Consider the following 17,927-nt stretch of genomic DNA (forward strand, 5'->3'; position numbering starts at 1 on the left):
TTGGCATCAGAAGAGTCGAAATATGTGGTATTCATCTGGGGACCTTAATACAAGGTTTTACCATGCTTTAACAAAGCAACGTCGGATCCGAAATAAAATAGTGGGCCTCCATGATGAAGCAGGTAATTGGGTCACAGAAGAGAACGGCGTCGAGAAGGTGGCGGTAGATTATTTTGATGGTTTGTTCAGTTCGACTAACCCAACGGAGTTTGATAGTTTTCGGGAGGAGATAGGGCCATCAATTTCTCCCCAGATGAATCAAATGCTACTGCGATTAGCAACGGAGGAAGAGGTTTGACAAACGTTATTCATGATGCACCCAGAGAAAGCGCCAGGCCCGGATGGAATGACAGCTCTCTTCTTTCAGCAATCCTGGAATGTCATTAAAAAGAATGTGATTGAGTTGGTGAATAACTTCTTAGTCACAGGAGAAATGGACCCATGGTTAAACATAACTAATATTTGTATGATTTCAAAAATTGAGAGACCTACAAGGATGACGGAACTAAGGCCGATAAGAGTATGTAACGTTGGTTATAAGATTATCATGAAAGTTTTGTGTCAAAGGCTGAAAAGTTGCCTCCCCCGTCTAATTTCGGAAGCACAATCAGATTTTGTGGCAGGAAGGTTAATATCGGATAATATTCTTATTGCGCAGGAAATGTTTCATGGTTTGCGAACCAACAAGTCTTGTCAAAATAAGTTTATGGCAATTAAAACGGATATGAGTAAGGCATATGATTGGATAGAGTGGAATTTTATTGAAGCCCTCCTTCAAAAAATGGGATTTGATCCACATTGGGTTAAATATATGCGAGAATGTATATCTTCAGTTCAATATAGTGTACTTCTCAATGGGCAGCCAAGAGGCCTTATAACCCTTCAGCGGGGATTACGTCAAGGGGATCCCTTACCTCTTTATTTATTTATTATGTGTACTGAGGCCTTAATTATAAATATAAAAAAGGCGGAGCGGGTGAAACAATTAACTGGTATGAAGGTAGCAAGAGAGTGTCCAGCAATTTCTCATCTGCTATTTGCAGATGATAGTCTATTCTTTTGTAAGGCAAACAAAGAAGAGTGGCAAACTATTCTTAGGATACTAAAGGACTATGAGGCTGTCTCAGTGCAACAAATTAATTTTCAGGAATCTTCAATTCAATTTGGAAATAAGACTCATGAAACCAGCCGTCAAGAGTTGAGAAATATCTTGGGAATTCAAAACCTAGGCGGAATGGGATCTTATTTAGGATTGCCAGAAAGTCTAGGAGGACCTAAGGTAAAAGTATTTGGTTTTGTACAAGAGCGTCTGAATAGTAGGGTGAGTGGATGTACTTTTATATTCTTTACCAAGGGGGGGATGAGGTGATTATTAAATCGGTGATCACGGCCTGCCAAACCATGTGATGTATGTGCATCAGTAACCGAAAGCTACAGTAAAGAAATTAACGAGTGCAGTAGCTCAGTTTTGGTGGAGTCCAGGAAGAAGTACAAGAGACATGCATTAGAAATCATGGGATAAATTATGTGAACATAAGGATAATGGTGGGCTAGGATTCAAGGATTTGACTGATTTTAATACGGCGATGCTTAGAAAATAGTTGTGGCGGCTGATCGAGAAGCCAAATGCTCTTTTCTCTCGAGTTTTCAAAGGACGGTACTACAGGAATGCTTCACCCCTGGAACCGATTCGCTCATATTCCCCGTCATATGGCTGGAGGAGTATTATCTCTGCTAAATCTCTGGTTTGTAAAGAACTAATCAAAAGGGTTGGAACAGGGTCATCTATTTCAGTATGGAATGATCCTTGGATCCTATCTATTCGCCCGAGACCAGCTAACAAAAACCTTCATAACAGTTACCCGGACCTCACAGTGGATTCTCTCATTAATCAGGAATCCTGGACATGGAATTTACAGGCAATTAGGACTTTGGTTGGACCCCACGATGCAAATATGATTGAAAGTATTCCTTTGAGTAGAAATCAAATGGAAGATAGGAATGGATGGTATTTCACCAATACAATCAGGGTATCAAGTAGAAAGGATCTATCCCGACAAGGAAAAACCATCAGAATTTTATGGACCCAATGTGGATATACTTAAGGCTTTCTGCTGGAAAGTGAAGTGTCCTCCGAAGTTAAGGCATTTCTTATGGCAGTTGTTGACAAGTTGCATATCGGTAAAAAAAAATCTAATAGCGAGAGGAATACAAGGAGATACATGTTGTGCACGGTGTGGAGACCCGGAGGAATCAATAAATCATGTGTTCTTTGAATGTCCCCCGGCACGTCAAGTGTGGGCACTATCTACGATTCCATCGAACCCAAACATTTTTCCTATTGGCTCTCTTTTTGCTAATATGGATCATCTATTCTGGAGAGTTAACCCAAAAATGGAGGACCATCAATTTACATGGATACTATGGTACATTTGGAAGGGTCGGAATAATAAAGTTTTCAGTAATCTTGATATTGATCTGAGGGAAACGCTTAACTTAGCAGAATTGGAATCAACACTTTGGGCTGAGGTACATGAAGTACAGATCAGACCAAATTAAGGGACTACAGGAAGATGGTGTTTCACAAACGGTTCTTGGAAAGATAAGGAGTTATTTTCAGGGCAAGGCTGGTTCAGCACACTACCGGGATTTGAGGGTATGTTAGGAGTAAGGAATGTAAGGACATGTCTCTCACCTCTTCATGCGGAGATGGAGGTATTAATTTGGACAATGGAATACATGAAGAACTTAAGACAGTTTCGGGTTACGTTTGCAATGGATTGTTCTCAACTGGTGAAGATGGTTTCGAAACCAGAGGAATGGCCAGCATTTGAAAGTTACCTGGAATACATTAAGCTCTTGAGAAGAAGCTTCACCAACTTGATGTTAAAAGTTTTCAAGGCTCCTAAGACAAATGATGTAATATAAAAGATTGTCGAACCAATTCTAAGGGATTTTAAAGCACTGAGAATGCAAGTACTCACTTAATCTAAGTGCAACCGGTGATTTAAAATATTTCTAAACTAATAAGTAATGCTAATGCAATTGCAGAATAATAAAAGCAATAAATAAAGTAACTTTCTTGACTAAGGGAAAAAAAACTCATGGGCATAGGGATTAGACCTTGGGTGATCAAGTTTCGAACTAAGGATGACAAACGATCAATCAAACTATCAACCTTAAGCTTAGACACAGTTCTAAACAAGCTCTATGTCTAGATGAATGTTCATTTACTAACATATTTCAAACATCAAATGTCTTTGGTTGAATAATATGAAAGCAATCATTACTAACAAGTCTAATGGCTATCTTAGCACCTCTAACAACAAATGTCTTTGGCAAAGTATGCTAAAAGCTTAGAAGAGTTGTCTCAGGCATTTCATCAAACACCTTTTGGGTGGAAAATGCCTAAAGATCAACTTTTGAGAGGCCAACTCAGAAGATGCATTATGAATACTCTACTAGCAAGGACTAAGAATGATCTACACTAAAACATCCTAGCTCTAACCTAATCACCCTTAATCTCCCTAACCCATGAATTCAAAAGGTGATTACTCACTAATCTCCATGATTCCTCTTAAACTCATATTGGATTTCAGATTAATCATGTAGAGAAATACAGAGAATCGATATGAAAACAACAGGATTGCAATAACAAAAATGATCAATTGAATCAAAGAGATGAACTTTCCAAGAGGTTTTTGGTGGTTTTCTTAAGATAAAAGATAATCAGCCTCCAATGGCCTACAAAAAGTACTTAAACATAGGTTTAGAAAGTGTAAAACGTATATAACAAATGACCAAAAGGCCCTTGATTAATTATAAGTTTGACCAAATAATTGAAGCGCAGCGACCTCGGCACGTCGCTCCGGGAGGTCGCTCTGGGTGTTGGGAGCGACCTCAGGTAGTCGCTGTGGGACGTCGCTCCCGTCTTGTTCATCGCTCTCAAATCGACACAACCCGAGCGACCTCGGGGTGTCACTGCGGTGACCTCGCTCTGGAATCGACACAACCCGAGCGACCTCGGGGTGTCGCTGTGGTGACCTCGCTCTGGAATCGACACAACCCGAGCGACCTCGGGGTGTCGCTGTGGTCACCTCGCTCTGGAGCTGGAGCGAGTTCATGGCGTCGCTTCGGAAGGGTCGCTCCCATGCATTGCTCGTCCAATGATCACCTTTATCACCTCTTTTGAGCTCCAAATGCACCCAAATGTCTCCAAGAACTCCATGTGGTACTCCAATACCTAATAAAGACTCATGTATGCAAAATGCAACCTAAACATGGCTACATCCTAGTCTATATGATCAAAATGCACATGGGTGAATGGATAACACAATGGAAATATGCAGGATATCAACTCCCCCAAACTTGTTCTTTTACTTGTCCACAAGTGAACTTTCTAGAACTCATAGGGAGAGAGGTTTGAAGGTGGGAGCTCATAGCCAAAAGAAACACATCTAGCACTCAATTCAACATCTAAATCCAACATGAGCACACTCTCTTATTACACTATAGTTTCTCTAGGCCTATCTCAACTCCTTTTGCCCTTACAATCATCATCAAGCATCCACACATTCAAATTAACCAACTCTCACATTCATTAAGCAATAAACATCATGTGAATTCTTGCAAATGGTCAATTGGTCCAAATCATTTGGTTGGGTAAGGGAAGACTTTTTATTCAAGTGAGTCAAGAGGTTCAAGATACATGATCTTTAAGGTGGTTTACTCTCAAGACAAGTAGCTTTGACATTGCACATAATATATCTAAGAAATGGATCAACTCATGCATACAATGCTCAATCTCCATTGTTCTACCATTTTCCCAAACATACAAGTTACACAATCATTTCCCAATGTCAAACCCAACTCACATCTCTCACCAAAAGATCCTAAGAACACTTTTCACATAAAACTCTTTCACTTTAAAATCTACAAGGGATTTTTTTGTCTTTCACAATTTAAAAACATTTCTTAGCTCCTAACAACTTTGCTAGCCTCTTTTTTTTTCTCTATTTTTTTTATTTTTGGGGGCCAAGACTTTTCATAAACTTGAGCTAGATGTTTATCTACTTATCCCAATAAGACTATTCACTTAAACACAAAGAGCCTATTCTTTTCCTTCAAACTTTTTATGCTCCCAAATCATAATCACAACACTCACCCCCACCTATAGCTAGACAATAGAGTGCCTAATCTAGCAAGAATGAAGATCAAGCATTGTCGTTCCCGATACTCTCAACATTATGCACATGTAAGACTTTCCGAAAAAGGCCTCACTCATCAAACAAAGAAAGCTTAAAAGGAGGAAAGGGTTTTGGGAGTGGTCAACCACTCGAGTTTGTCAAAAAGATTGGCGTAAAGGATGTGACGACTCAAGTGTGTATAGCCATGACTCAGTACACAAGGGACCATGAGCAAGAAGCATTAAGTTCGTTCAGTTCAAATAAGGTTGTAGTTGGCTTCAAAGATTGAGTTTCAGCAACTAATGAGATTCAGGAAGAGTTTTCAAGGCTCGAAACATACAAGGCTTTTTGAGAGATGCAATAGCTATTCGAGCGCGAGGTAGTGTTCTTTACAAGGCATTTTAAATCATTGCTCCCAATGCAAGTGAATGCAACCTATATGCTCTACACTCTCCTAAAAATGCAAGCGATGTAATCTATATGATTTTTTTTTATGCAAAAAGGTATGTATGCAAGACTCAATGCAAAATCATCAAAGCAAACATGATCAAATACTTGGTACCTCCCCCAAACTTAAGTTACACAGTCTCTATGTTGTCAAGTAGAGAGAGATACCCAAAAGAAAGCTAATATGCAAAAAAAAAAAATGAAATGGTATATACAAGGAAAAGTAATGAAGTACCTTCTACGGATAGTGAGTAGGGGCAGATGCCCCAGCATCGTCGTCGTCAGGTGGGAATGTGGTGTAGTAACCACCTGGTGCTGAGCTGTAGCCTCCAAACCATGGTTGGCTCTGAACCTCGCCAATCTAGACCTCATTATCAGAAGAGGCTAGGGATGGGGACTTGTTTCCCGAGGTGGAGGGTTCAATGGGTGGGTTCCTCCACTTGCGCTGGAGCTGTCTAGCAGTGAGGGGGAAACCAAGATCCGTAGGCTGAGGTGGAGGCTGGGGGACTGATGTGTTCGCGAAGGCGAAGTCTGCTGAGCTACATCCAGCTATTCCTCCCCTGGTCAAGACATCAGCTACTTTCTTCATGAACTTGGCTGAAGTCTTTGCTTGCTTCTTCACAGTCTTGCTAAGCGCCTGGCACTTGTCTTTCAGCTTCTCTACCGTCATGTCTTGTGCTTTGTTCCATCTCTGAAGTCGACCAATATGCTCATGCGCATCACGAAGGGCACCAAGAGGAAGAACTCCAGCATATGGCTTGAAGTAGTAGCACGGAGATCCATAGACGGGTTCAGATGTCTCGTCGGAGCACTCCTTTTCCTTGGTGCAGCAATGGGACCGAGAGACCCGTGCTCTCCCATAAAGTCTTCCTGGGAAATGTTGAAGCTGATAGCTCCAGGTCTCTCTAAGCTCGTCAGGTTCTTGTTTGGAAGAATCACTTCAACAGGCTTACCTTTCAAGTAGTAGTAGTAGACGTAGTTCTTCTCATACATCCCGCTGAAATAAGTAGCAATCCTCAAGTAAGTGCCATAAATGAATCTAGGTCATGCTGCGTCCTTTCCCAAGGGAACATTCCTAAATTGAAGCAGTGGTGTGATCAACCCGCCAATTCCAACCTTCGGGCGTGAATCAGAGGTGTACCATGCCCAGTCTCTGTAGTGCTCGAGATGACTCACGAAGAAACTGACCATCCCAAAGGTAGCATAGATGTCGGTGCTTGGATGAGGCAACACCCCAGGGGCGGCGTAGGGTCGGATAGCCGGGTAGAGCAGTCGCATATCTTCCTCGGTGACACTACCTGCTTCCTTCCATGGATAGAATGCATGGACGAGCATCCTATGGAGGTAGCGCACAGACGGATGCCGGATATGTGAGTTCTTGTCAGTCCCGGTAGAGTGCATGTTTCCGGTGATCAACTTCCAAAGCTCGGTGGGAAGATTTTCGCATTTGGGAAGAGAAGAGTCTTCCAAGTCTTGGAACCCCATGACTCTCCCAATGTCCGTGAAGTTCATGTTGTAGTCTCTCCCATTGACCTTGAACTTTATCTTGCCCCATCCTTGCCTCACATGCGGAGTGTTATGGTAAGTGACCTCAAGGGAAGACAAGAACTAACAGGAGACATCCTTGTAGACAGGGTAAGCCATGGTGAGGAGTTTTGGCATCTTCAAATGTCCCAACATCGCCTCAATATCAGAATCAATACCCAACTCCTTCAAAAAATCAAGGTCGGCGAACCTTGTTGGAGTCCAAGTGACCCCATTCAGCAAGTGTTCATACAACTCTTCCAGAGATGGAGTTTTCTCCATGTCCCTATCAACAGCAACCGCCTTCCCTTTTGACATCTTGGCTTTCTTTGTAGGAGCCTGCTCATCCTCACTTTCATCGTCACTCTCCTCATTAGTGGGAACTGCTACACTTTTCCCTGCCCTCTTCTCTTGCTCTTTTGATTCCTTTGCAGCCAAGGTTTGCTGTCGAGAAGTCTTCTGTGTCCCAGAGCCAGCTGGCTCGGAGGCCAAAGCTTTCCCTCTTAGTGTAGACTCTTTTCTTTCAGCTTCTTGCTTCTCAGCATCCAGCTTTCCCTTTGTTTTCTTAACCATTGGTACCTGAAAATTTCAATATTAGAAAAGGGATAAGTGGATGGAAGCAAAGAAGATTAAGACTTTGTAAATGAAAATTGCAAGTAAACTCAACAAATGAACTAGCAATTTAAGCTCAAGTTAACCCAATGCAACTATTTCACACATTTAGCACTAAGAAGCCAAGCTAAGAGCAAAGAATCACACTTCTCAATCTTATCAAAATATGAAAATTACAAGTTAAGTAAAATTCAATAATCAAAATGGTTCTAGAATGAGAAAATTCTTTAATCAAACTTTTAAACACCTTAACACACCAAGTTCACCCACCAACACACGCAGTTAAGGTCAATTTCGAAAAGCCCCAAATCCATGAACCCTAATTTTGTCAAAGTTCAAATTAAACTCAATTTTACCATTAATTTAACAACCCAACTTGATAGGTAAGCTTTCCCTAGTCTATTTTACCACAATCAAGTAATAAAATGACCAAATTTCGACTTTCAAATTCTAGGGTTCATGGACCTACGAAATTGAATTTAAAAACTCAATATCTTGCTTTGTATGAAAGGAAATAGTGAATGGGTGATGGGGAATAGATTACAGGGGCGAAAGCTTGGATTTAGAAACAAGAACTAGGTGATTTGGTTGAGAATTGAGAGAGTTATGGAATTTTTTTGGTGTGGGTGAGTTTGAGAGAGTATGAGTGTTTGTGAGGGGAGGGAGGTTGAGGAAGATGAAAATCAAGGGTTGTGGGCTAGGTTTAGGGTCGTCCGGTTTGGTTTAGGTGGGAAGGGACCGGTCCAATTAAATTGAAACCGGGATTAAATCGAAAATCACTTACCTGAACTGGTCGTGGAGCGACCTCGGGATGTCGCTGTGGTGCGTCGCTCTCAAATCGACAAACCCGAGCGACCTCGGGGTGTCGCTGTGCTGACCCCGCTCTGGAATCGACAAACCCGAGCGACCTCGGGGTGTCGCTGTGCTGACCCTGCTCTGGAGCTGAAGCGACTTTGTGTCGTCGCTCTAGGAGGTCGCTCCGAGAGTATTTTTCGAGCCCAAAACGCCGCAAAGCCGAGCGACTTGTTACACTCGCTGAGGTGACGTCGCTCCCAGCTGGAGCGAACTTTCACCCTCACTCCAGGTCCTCGCTCCCACGCCTGATTCTTTGCTCAAACCGGATCGATCAAGCACCTGCACACAACTTCAATTCTTTTTTTTTTTTTTTTTTTTTTTAGAAATATGATGAAAATGAAAATACTAATGCAATATGTCCAAGGATATATATGGGACTTCCTCCCAAGTGAGCTTGTTTTAAGTCTCTAGCTTGACTTTGCCTCCTTTTAGAATAGGCCGGGGTAGGATCAGAAAGTGGAGTTGAAACCCCATCTTCCTCTGGCGCAGTCGCCATGTAGAGCTTAACCCTTTGCCCATTGACTGTGAAGTCTCTTCCATCAGTACTCCACAAAACTATTGCCCCATATGGCATAACCTCCTTGACCTTGAAAGGACCGGACCACCTTGACTTAAGCTTTCCTGGAAATAGCTTCAACCTAGAGTTGTAGAGAAGAGCTTGATCTCCTTCTTTAAACTCTCTCTTCAGGATATTCTTTTCATGGAAAGCTTTAGTCTTCTCCTTGTAGATCCTTGAGTTTTCAAAAGCATCCATTTTTATATCATCAAGCTCATGTAGCTGAAGAAGTCTTTTCTCCTTGGCACTCTTAATGTCAAAGTTCAGCAACTTTACTACCCATAGTGCCTTGTACTCAAGCTCCACTGGCAGATGGCAAGCTTTCCCGTACACTAGGTTGAAAGGTGTGGTCCCCAGAGGTGTCTTGTAAGCTGTCCTATAAGCCCAAAGCGCATCATCAAGCTTAATGGACCAATCCTTCCTTGTAATCCCCACAATCTTCTTCAAAATGGACTTGATCTCTCTGTTAGAGATCTCAACTTGACCACTTGTTTGAGGATGGTAAGGAGTTGCTACCTTGTGCTTTACACCGTTCTTCTTGAGAAGTCCCTTAAGCAGTTTGTTGATGAAATGATAGCCTCCATCACTAATCACAACTCTTGGAACTCCAAACCTTGGAAAGATGATGCTCCTGAACATCTTGGTTACAACTCTACCATCATTGGTGGGGCTTGCAATAGCTTCCACCCATTTGGAGACATAATCAACAGCTACAAGGATGTATTTGTCGTCAAAGGATGATGGAAATGGTCTCATGAAGTCAATACCCCACACATCAAACACTTCAACTTCAAGGATTGGATTTTGAGGCATCTCATTCCTTTTGGTGATGTTCCCTCTCCTTTGACATGAATCACACATTGAAACAAAGTCTTGTGTATCCTTAAACATGTGTGGCCACCAGAATCCAGCTTATAGCACCTTTGCAACAGTTTTGAAGGTAGCAAAGTGGCCTCCTTAGGATGATCCATGACATTGTGTAAGGATCCCATCAATCTCCTCATTAGCAACCACTCTCCTATAAAGTTGATCCTTGCAGAGAATGTAGAGGTAGGGCTCATCCCAGTAGTACCTCTTCACATCCTTGTAGAACTTCTTCTTGGCATAGCCCACAAGGTTCAGGTTCTTTTCATGTTGCTAGGTAGTTCACCAAATCAGCATACCAAGGTTCTTTCTCTTCTGTTGCCTTGACTTCTTCAAGCTTTCTACCAGTCTCACAAACTGCCATCACTGCTCCAATAGCCATGATCTGCTCCTCTGGAAGTCCTTCGTCAATAGGAATGCTACACTCCATTCTCAGCCTGGTCAAGTGATCAGCTACACCATTCTCAACTCCTGGCTTGTTTTTTGATCTCTAAATCAAACTCTTGAAGCAAAAAGATCCATCTCAAGAGCCTGGGTTTTGCATCCTTCTTGGCCAAAAGGTGCCTCAAAGCAGCATGATCTGTGTAGACAATGACTTTAGATCCCACCAAGTAGCTTCTAAACTTCTCAAAGGCAAAGACAATGGCTAGCATCTCCTTCTCTGTTGTGGCATACCTCATCTGAGCATCATTCAGGGTTTGGCTCGCGTAGATTTCCCAATTCATTCGTAAATCAAAATCAAAGGGCCATCTTTCTTCTGCCCCAAAATAGCTCCCACAGCATAGTCACTAGCATCACACATGATCTCAAAGGGGAGATCCCAATCAGGTGGCTGGACAATTGGAGCACTAATGAGTTCACCTTTCAGCTTCTTGAAGGCTTCTAGACATTCCACATCAAAGCTGAAAGTGGCTTCTTTGCACAGCAGTCTGGTCAATGGTCTAGTGATCATGGAGAAGTCCTTGATGAATCTTCTGTAGAACCCAACATGACCAAGAAAACTTCTGATGTCTTTCACTATCTTTGGTGGGGGCAAACCAACCATAATATCGATCTTAGCCTTATCCACCTCAATCCCATTCTCTGAAATCTTGTGTCCCAGCACAATCCCTTCCTTAACCATGAAGTGACACTTCTCCCAATTCAGCACAAGGTTGGTGTCTTCACATCTCTGTAGGACCCTGCACAAATTTGACAAACAAGCAAAAAATGAAAATCCGTAGACAGAGAAATCATCCATAAACACCTCCACAACATCCTCAATTAGATCAGAGAAGATTGACATCATGCACCTTTGAAATGTGGCTGGAGCATTACATAGACCAAATGGCATTCTTCGATATGCGAAGGTACCATAAGGACATGTGAATGTCGTTTTCTCTTGATCATTGGGGTGTATGGGGATTTGGAAGAACCCTGAATATCCATCAAGAAAGCAATAGAATGAGTGATTTGCAAGTCTCTCAAGCATCTGATCAATAAATGGTAATGGGAAATGATCTTTTCTAGATGCAGAGTTTAGCTTTCGGTAATCAATGCACATTCTATGACCTGCGATGGTTCTTGTTGGTATCAATTCATCCTTGTCATTTCTAATTACAGTGATACCACCTTTCTTTGGTACAACATGCACAGGAGATACCCATTTAGAATCTGAAATAGGGTAAATAACACCAGCATCTAAGAGTTTAAGAATCTCTTTCTTTACAACATCCTTCAGGTTAGGATTTAACCTTCTTTGATGCTCGATAGAATTCATTGATTCATCCTCAAGATGTATCATATGCATGCACAAAGAGGGTGATATTCCTTTGATGTCATCAAGTGAGTAGCCTATTGCTTTTCTAAATCTTTTAAGTGTTTTCAAAAGTTCAGATAGCTCAGTTTCAGTAAGTTCACTACTCACAATGACAGGATAAGTTTCATTAGGATCAAGGAATGCATACCTTACACCATGGGGGAGAGGTTTAAACTCCACTTTAGGCGCCTTAAGCTCGCTCCAGTCATCTTGCTGGGTGTCCTCTTGTTGAGTGACTGAGGCTTCTTGATGAACCACTTATGGCAGCTCCTCATACTGATCCTTACTAACAAACCCTTTGTGTGAATCCAGCATCATCCCATAGGCAGTACTCTCCAGGTTCTCAATCACTTCAACCTCTCTCTCTACCGTCAAAGTGTGTTGTAAAGGGTCTTCTAGTGACAACTCTTCAAGGAGCTCATCAGCAAGGGCATCCATCTCTTCAATGTAGAAGACTTGCCCTTGAATTGTTGGTTTCTTCATTACCTCCTTGATGTCAAAGTGGAGAATGTGCCCTTTACCCAAGTGGAGATCAATCTGGCCCTCTTTCATATTAACAATAGCTCCTGCTGTAGCTAAGAAAGACCTTCTAAGGATTAAGGGATCTTGAGCTTCCTCACCCATCTCAAGCACCACAAAGTCTGTAGGGATCTCATAGTTTCCAACCATCACGGGGAGGTCTTCCAAGATACCCACAGGGTACTTCACTGAACGATCAGTCAATACCAGAGAAAGTCTACACTTCTTGTACTGAGTGAAACCAAGCTTCTTAGCAACAAATAAAGACATCAAGCTGACACTAGATCCCAAATCGCAGAGACATCTATCAAATACCATGGGTTCAAGAGCACAGGGTAATGTGAAGCATCATGGATCTTCAAGCTTCTTTAGAACAACAAGCCTATGGATGATGGCACTGCACTCATGAGTGAGAATCATCATGCCCTCCATCTCTTTCTTCTTTGTAGCTACAGCATCTTTCAGGAACTTGCTATATTGAGGAATCAGCATGAAAGCATTAATAACGGGCATTGTGACTTGAACTTCACTCATCTGCTTCTCAAATAGAGCTTTGTACTTCTCTAGCAGCTGCCTCTTGAATCTACCAGGAAATGGAAGTTTGGGTTCATAGGGAGGAGGAACAAAAGAATTCTCACTTGCTGGAACAACAACTTCACCATCTTTCACTATTTTCTACTCTTCCCCAACCTTTCCTTTACCTTTGGCTTTCACAATCTTCTCCAAAATCTCATCATTGATCTTCTCATCAACAATCACCACTTCATCATCTATGTTGATGGCCACCCCCTCACTTTGTTTCTCAGCATCCTTGGTGAGAGTTCTATGAGGTAACTCCTTACCACTCCTGAGGGTGATAGCTTTCGTGGTCTCTTTGGGGTTTTGCTCAGATTTTCCAGGTACAGAACCTTGTTGGCAATTTTGGTGAGTGTTCATGGCAGCAAACTGGTTCTCCAAAGCTTTGAACTTGTTGTTGAGATCATTGTAGCTCTCATCAATCTTTGAGTGAAGGTTCTTCAACTCATAACCAACATGCTTCTCACTTCTAGTCTGAGACTCCAAGATTTGTTTCAGTAGGGCATCAGTGATGCTTTCTTGAGGAGTAGAGGTAGAAGGATTAGCTTGTTGTTGGGAAGAATGGTGTCCTTTGTTGTTGAAACTAGGAGGAGGGTTTTGCTGAGGCTGATAGCTTCCTTGCTGGTTGTTCCTAGGCTGATAACCACTTTGTTGGTTATTAGAATAGAATTTCTGTTGGTAATTGTTGTACTGAAAGTTTGGCTCTTTTTTGTACCAGCTACCATTGTTGTTAATGAAACACAGCTCTTCTTGACCTTCCAAACCCTCAACCTCATGGACAACAGGTGGTGTCTCTTGGTTTGGGTTACCAACAAAGTTCAGCTGCTCTTGGGTGGATTTATCAGCAATGAGTATGTCTATCTTATCCTGTAGAGTCTTTAACTCCTTCCTCGTCTGCTTGTCATCTGTTCTACTGCCTCTGTCGTGGTCTCCACTGTAGGCTGCGTCACTTTTTACCATGTTGTCAACCAGCTCTTCTGCATCTTCCTCAGTTCTTCCCAAGAAGAACCCATTGCTAGCTGTATCCAATCTGGCTCTATACTTAGGAAGAGCACCCCTGTAGAATGTGCTCAGCAAGCTTTCCTTGGAAAAACCATGGTATGGGCATTGAGCTTGGTAGCCCTTGAATCTCTCTCAGGCTTCACTGAATCCTTCCAAGTTCTTCTGTTGAAAGATGGAAATCTCATTTCTCAGCTTAGCAGTTCTTGAAGTAGAGAAAAACTTTTCCAAGAATGCTTTCTTGCAGTCATCCCAGGTGGTGATAGAGTCGCTGGGTAGAGACTTCTCCCACTGACGTGCTTTATCCCCCAAAGAGAAAGAGAATAGCTTGAGCTTTAAGGCATCCTCGGACACACCATTGGTTTTTGACAACCCACAGTAGCTGTCGAACCTGTCCAAGTGATCAAATGGGTCCTCCAAAGCCAAGCCATGATACTTGTTGTTCTCGATCACGTTTAGGAGTCCTGATTTGATCTCAAAGTTGTTAGCTGCCACAGCCGGTGCTCGGATTCCCAGTCTATGACCATGAATGTTGGGGCGGTCATAAGTGCCAATGGGTCGGGCTGCTCGCTATGGGTGTTGTGGAACGTTGTTGGCTCCATTGGCGTTCGCATCATCTTGAGGTTGGTCTCCCATATTAATATCCAATCTCTGCAAGTGAGGCTGTTGCTCTTCTTCTCTTCTCTTTCTAGCACACTCTCTCACTAAAGCTCTGATGTCTGCAACTCTGGGAACTAGGTTTGATGGACCCCTGCTCCTCAAGTTCATACACCTGAAAGTAAAAAGGAGGTGAAGAAGGAGAATCAGTAACAAGAGAAAAAAAAATGACCTAGTCTCAAGCAAGTGACTAAATCTCAATGTTCAAATCTACTCAGAATCCGGCAACGGCGCCAATTTTTTGTTAAGAGTTTTCAAGGCTCCTAAGACAAATGATGTAATATAAAATATTGTCGAACCAATTCTAAGGGATTTTAAAGCACTGAGAATGCAAGTACTCACTTAATCTAAGTGCAACCGGTGATTTAAAAGATTTCTAAACTAATGATTAATGTTAATACAGTTGCAGAATAATAAAAGCGATAAATAAAGTAACTTTCTTGACTAAGGGAAAAAAGAACTCATGGGCATAAGGATTAGACTTTGGGTGATCAAGTTTCGAACTAAGGATGACAAACGATCAATCAAACTATCAACCTTAAGCTTAGACACAGTTCTAAATAAGCTCTATGTGTAGATGAATGTTCATTTACTAACACATTTCAAACATCAAATGTCTTTGGTTGAATAATATGAAAACAATCATTACTAACAAGTCTAATGGCTATCTTAGCACCTCTAACAACAAATGTCTTTGGCAAAGTATGCTAAAAGCTTAGAAGAGTTGTCTCAGGCATTTCATCTAACGCCTTTTGGGTGGAAAATGCCTAAAGATCAACTTTTGAGAGGCCAACTCAGAAGATGCATTATGAATACTCTACTAGCAAGGACTAAGAATGATCTACACTAAAACATCCTAGCTCTAACCTAATCATCCTTAATCTCCCTAACCCATGAATTCAAAAGGTGATTACTCACTAATCTCCATGATTCCTCTTAAACCCATATTGGATTTCAGATTAATCATGAAGAGAAATACAGAGAATCGATATGAAAACAACAGGATTGCAATAATAAAAAATGATCAATTGAATCAAAGAGATGAACTTTCCAAGAGGTTTTTGGTGGTTTTCTTAAGATAAAAGATAATCAGCCTCCAATGGCTTACAAAAAGTACTTAAACATAGGTTTGGAAAGTGTAAAACGTGCATAACAAATGACCAAAAGGCCCTTCATTAATCATAAGTTCGACCAAATAATTGAAGCGCAGCGACCTTGGCACGTCGCTCCGGGTGGTCGCTCTGGGTGTTGGGAGCGACCTCAGGTAGTCGTTGTGGGACGTCGCTCCCGGCTTGTTCATCGTTCTCAAATCGACACAACCCGAGTGACCTCGGGGTGTCGCTGTGGTGACCTCGCTCTGGAATCGACACAACCCGAGCGACCTTGGGGTGTCGTTGTGGTGACCTCGCTCTGGAATCGACACAACCCGAGCGACGTCGGGGTGTCGCTGTGGTGACCTCGCTCTGGAGCTGGAGCGAGTTCATGGCGTTGCTCCGGAAGGGTCGCTCCCATGCACCGTTCGTCCAATGATCACCTTTATCACCTCTTTTGAGCTCCAAATGCACCCAAATTTCTCCAAGAACTTCATGTGGTACTCCAATACCTAATAAAGACTCATGTATGCAAAATGCAACCTAAACATGGCTAACTCCTAGTCTATATGATCAAAATGCACATGGGTGAATGGATAACACAATGGAAATATGCAAGATATCACAACTCAGATATCGTTCATGTACATAGGACGGAAAACATAAAGGCGGATCGCTTGGCACGCAGTGCTCGGAAACAACTGTCTTTCGTCGTACACATGGATGCAGAGTTGTTACTTTGGTTTACAGAGTCTATATGAGCTTGTGAATGTTTGTTGTAAAATATATATATATATATAAATAGATGCATCGAGTGTTGTTCCATATGGTTGAATTAGAATATGATTAAAACTCACTTTCAACCCCTAATACTAAAAAAATTATCCCAACCTATAAAACTAAACCATAAATTTCAATCACTAAATCCAAACCCAACTATAAAAAATAATATATATTTATAAGATTTACACTACTAGGAAAACATTAAAAGAGACAAATTGATGATGAGAATAAAACAAAATAATAAATATATGTAAATTTTAATTGTAGAGAAGAATGAAAAAGAACGGAGAAGAAGTTACCGCTTGTATTGAAGGGTAGTTTGGTATATATCGTAGAAAATACGTTGAAAATTTTGGTCAATTTGTTTTTAACTAGTTACCTAATTATAACTAGGTGTCTTCCTGCACCATGTGCAGTAAAAAAATTTAAAATATTTTTAAGAGATAAATATAAATTATATTTTAAAATAAAATTTTATTAATATTTTAAATTTTCTTTTTCATATCAATATTTTAATATAAATTTGATTTAATTAAACATAAAAATATATTTAAGAATATGCATATAATTGAAATTATAATCTTAGATAGATTTTTCTATCTATTTATTTTAATTAAATATATTAAATAAATTTGTAAAAGTTACATAATTACCAAAAATTAAAATTAAAAAATATTTATAAAAAATTTAGATATATAAGAAAATAATGATTTTACGATTAAATTTTTATAATTTTCTAAAAAAATTGTATAAATTTTTGAAAATTTTAGTAATAAAATTCTATAATTTAAAAATAGATAATTAAATTATATTTCGAAATTTATAATGCTATATTTGAATATATTTATTTTAATAATGATTTATGAGTTATTCTCATATTCTAAAAAAAAATTCAAAAATATAAATTGATATTAAATGTAATATATGAGTTATTACCATATTTTAAAAAATTACCAAAAATATAAATTAACATTAAATGTAATTGTCAATGTCATATTAAGCTATAAGACATGTCATCAATTTCAGTGGGAAAAGTGCCTTTTACAACCCAAACAATCTCGTTCGTGCGTAATACTACCTGAACTATTGAATAGGGCGGAATACAACTCCAACTACATATTTATTTAAATTTCCTACCCCAACTTTCATATGTAACCTCGTTTCCTCCCTTGACGAAAATCCCGTTAGTTACTGTTATCTCAAGCCGAGACGTGAGCCGTAGTGACTGAAATAGTGACCAAAACGACATAGTTTTTATCTCTCAACACAAAACGACGTAATTTTGTAGTTGGGGTTAAAATTATATTTTACTTCTTCTTCTCCATCGTTATTATTCTTGCTTCTTCATTCTCTGGCCAAATCATGAGTCTTGAAGATTAAAGTGTCTAGAACTCAAGCGAGTGTGTGAATGTTGTAAGGGTCGTGGTAGATAGTATTGGGCATTTTCACAGCAAGCGAAG

General features: G+C 40.6%; 1 non-coding gene across 1 annotated transcript; it reads left to right on the forward strand.

The window, feature by feature from the left end:
• The first annotated feature begins 14,027 nt into the window (after positions 1-14,027).
• On the forward strand, positions 14,028-14,134 carry LOC125589379. Its single transcript, XR_007325571.1, has one exon. It is a non-coding gene; the product is annotated as a small nucleolar RNA R71 (small nucleolar RNA).
• The last annotated feature ends 3,793 nt before the right edge of the window (positions 14,135-17,927 follow it).

This window comes from Brassica napus, chromosome C6, assembly GCF_020379485.1.
Source record: "Brassica napus cultivar Da-Ae chromosome C6, Da-Ae, whole genome shotgun sequence".
Taxonomy (NCBI): Eukaryota; Viridiplantae; Streptophyta; class Magnoliopsida; order Brassicales; family Brassicaceae; genus Brassica; species Brassica napus.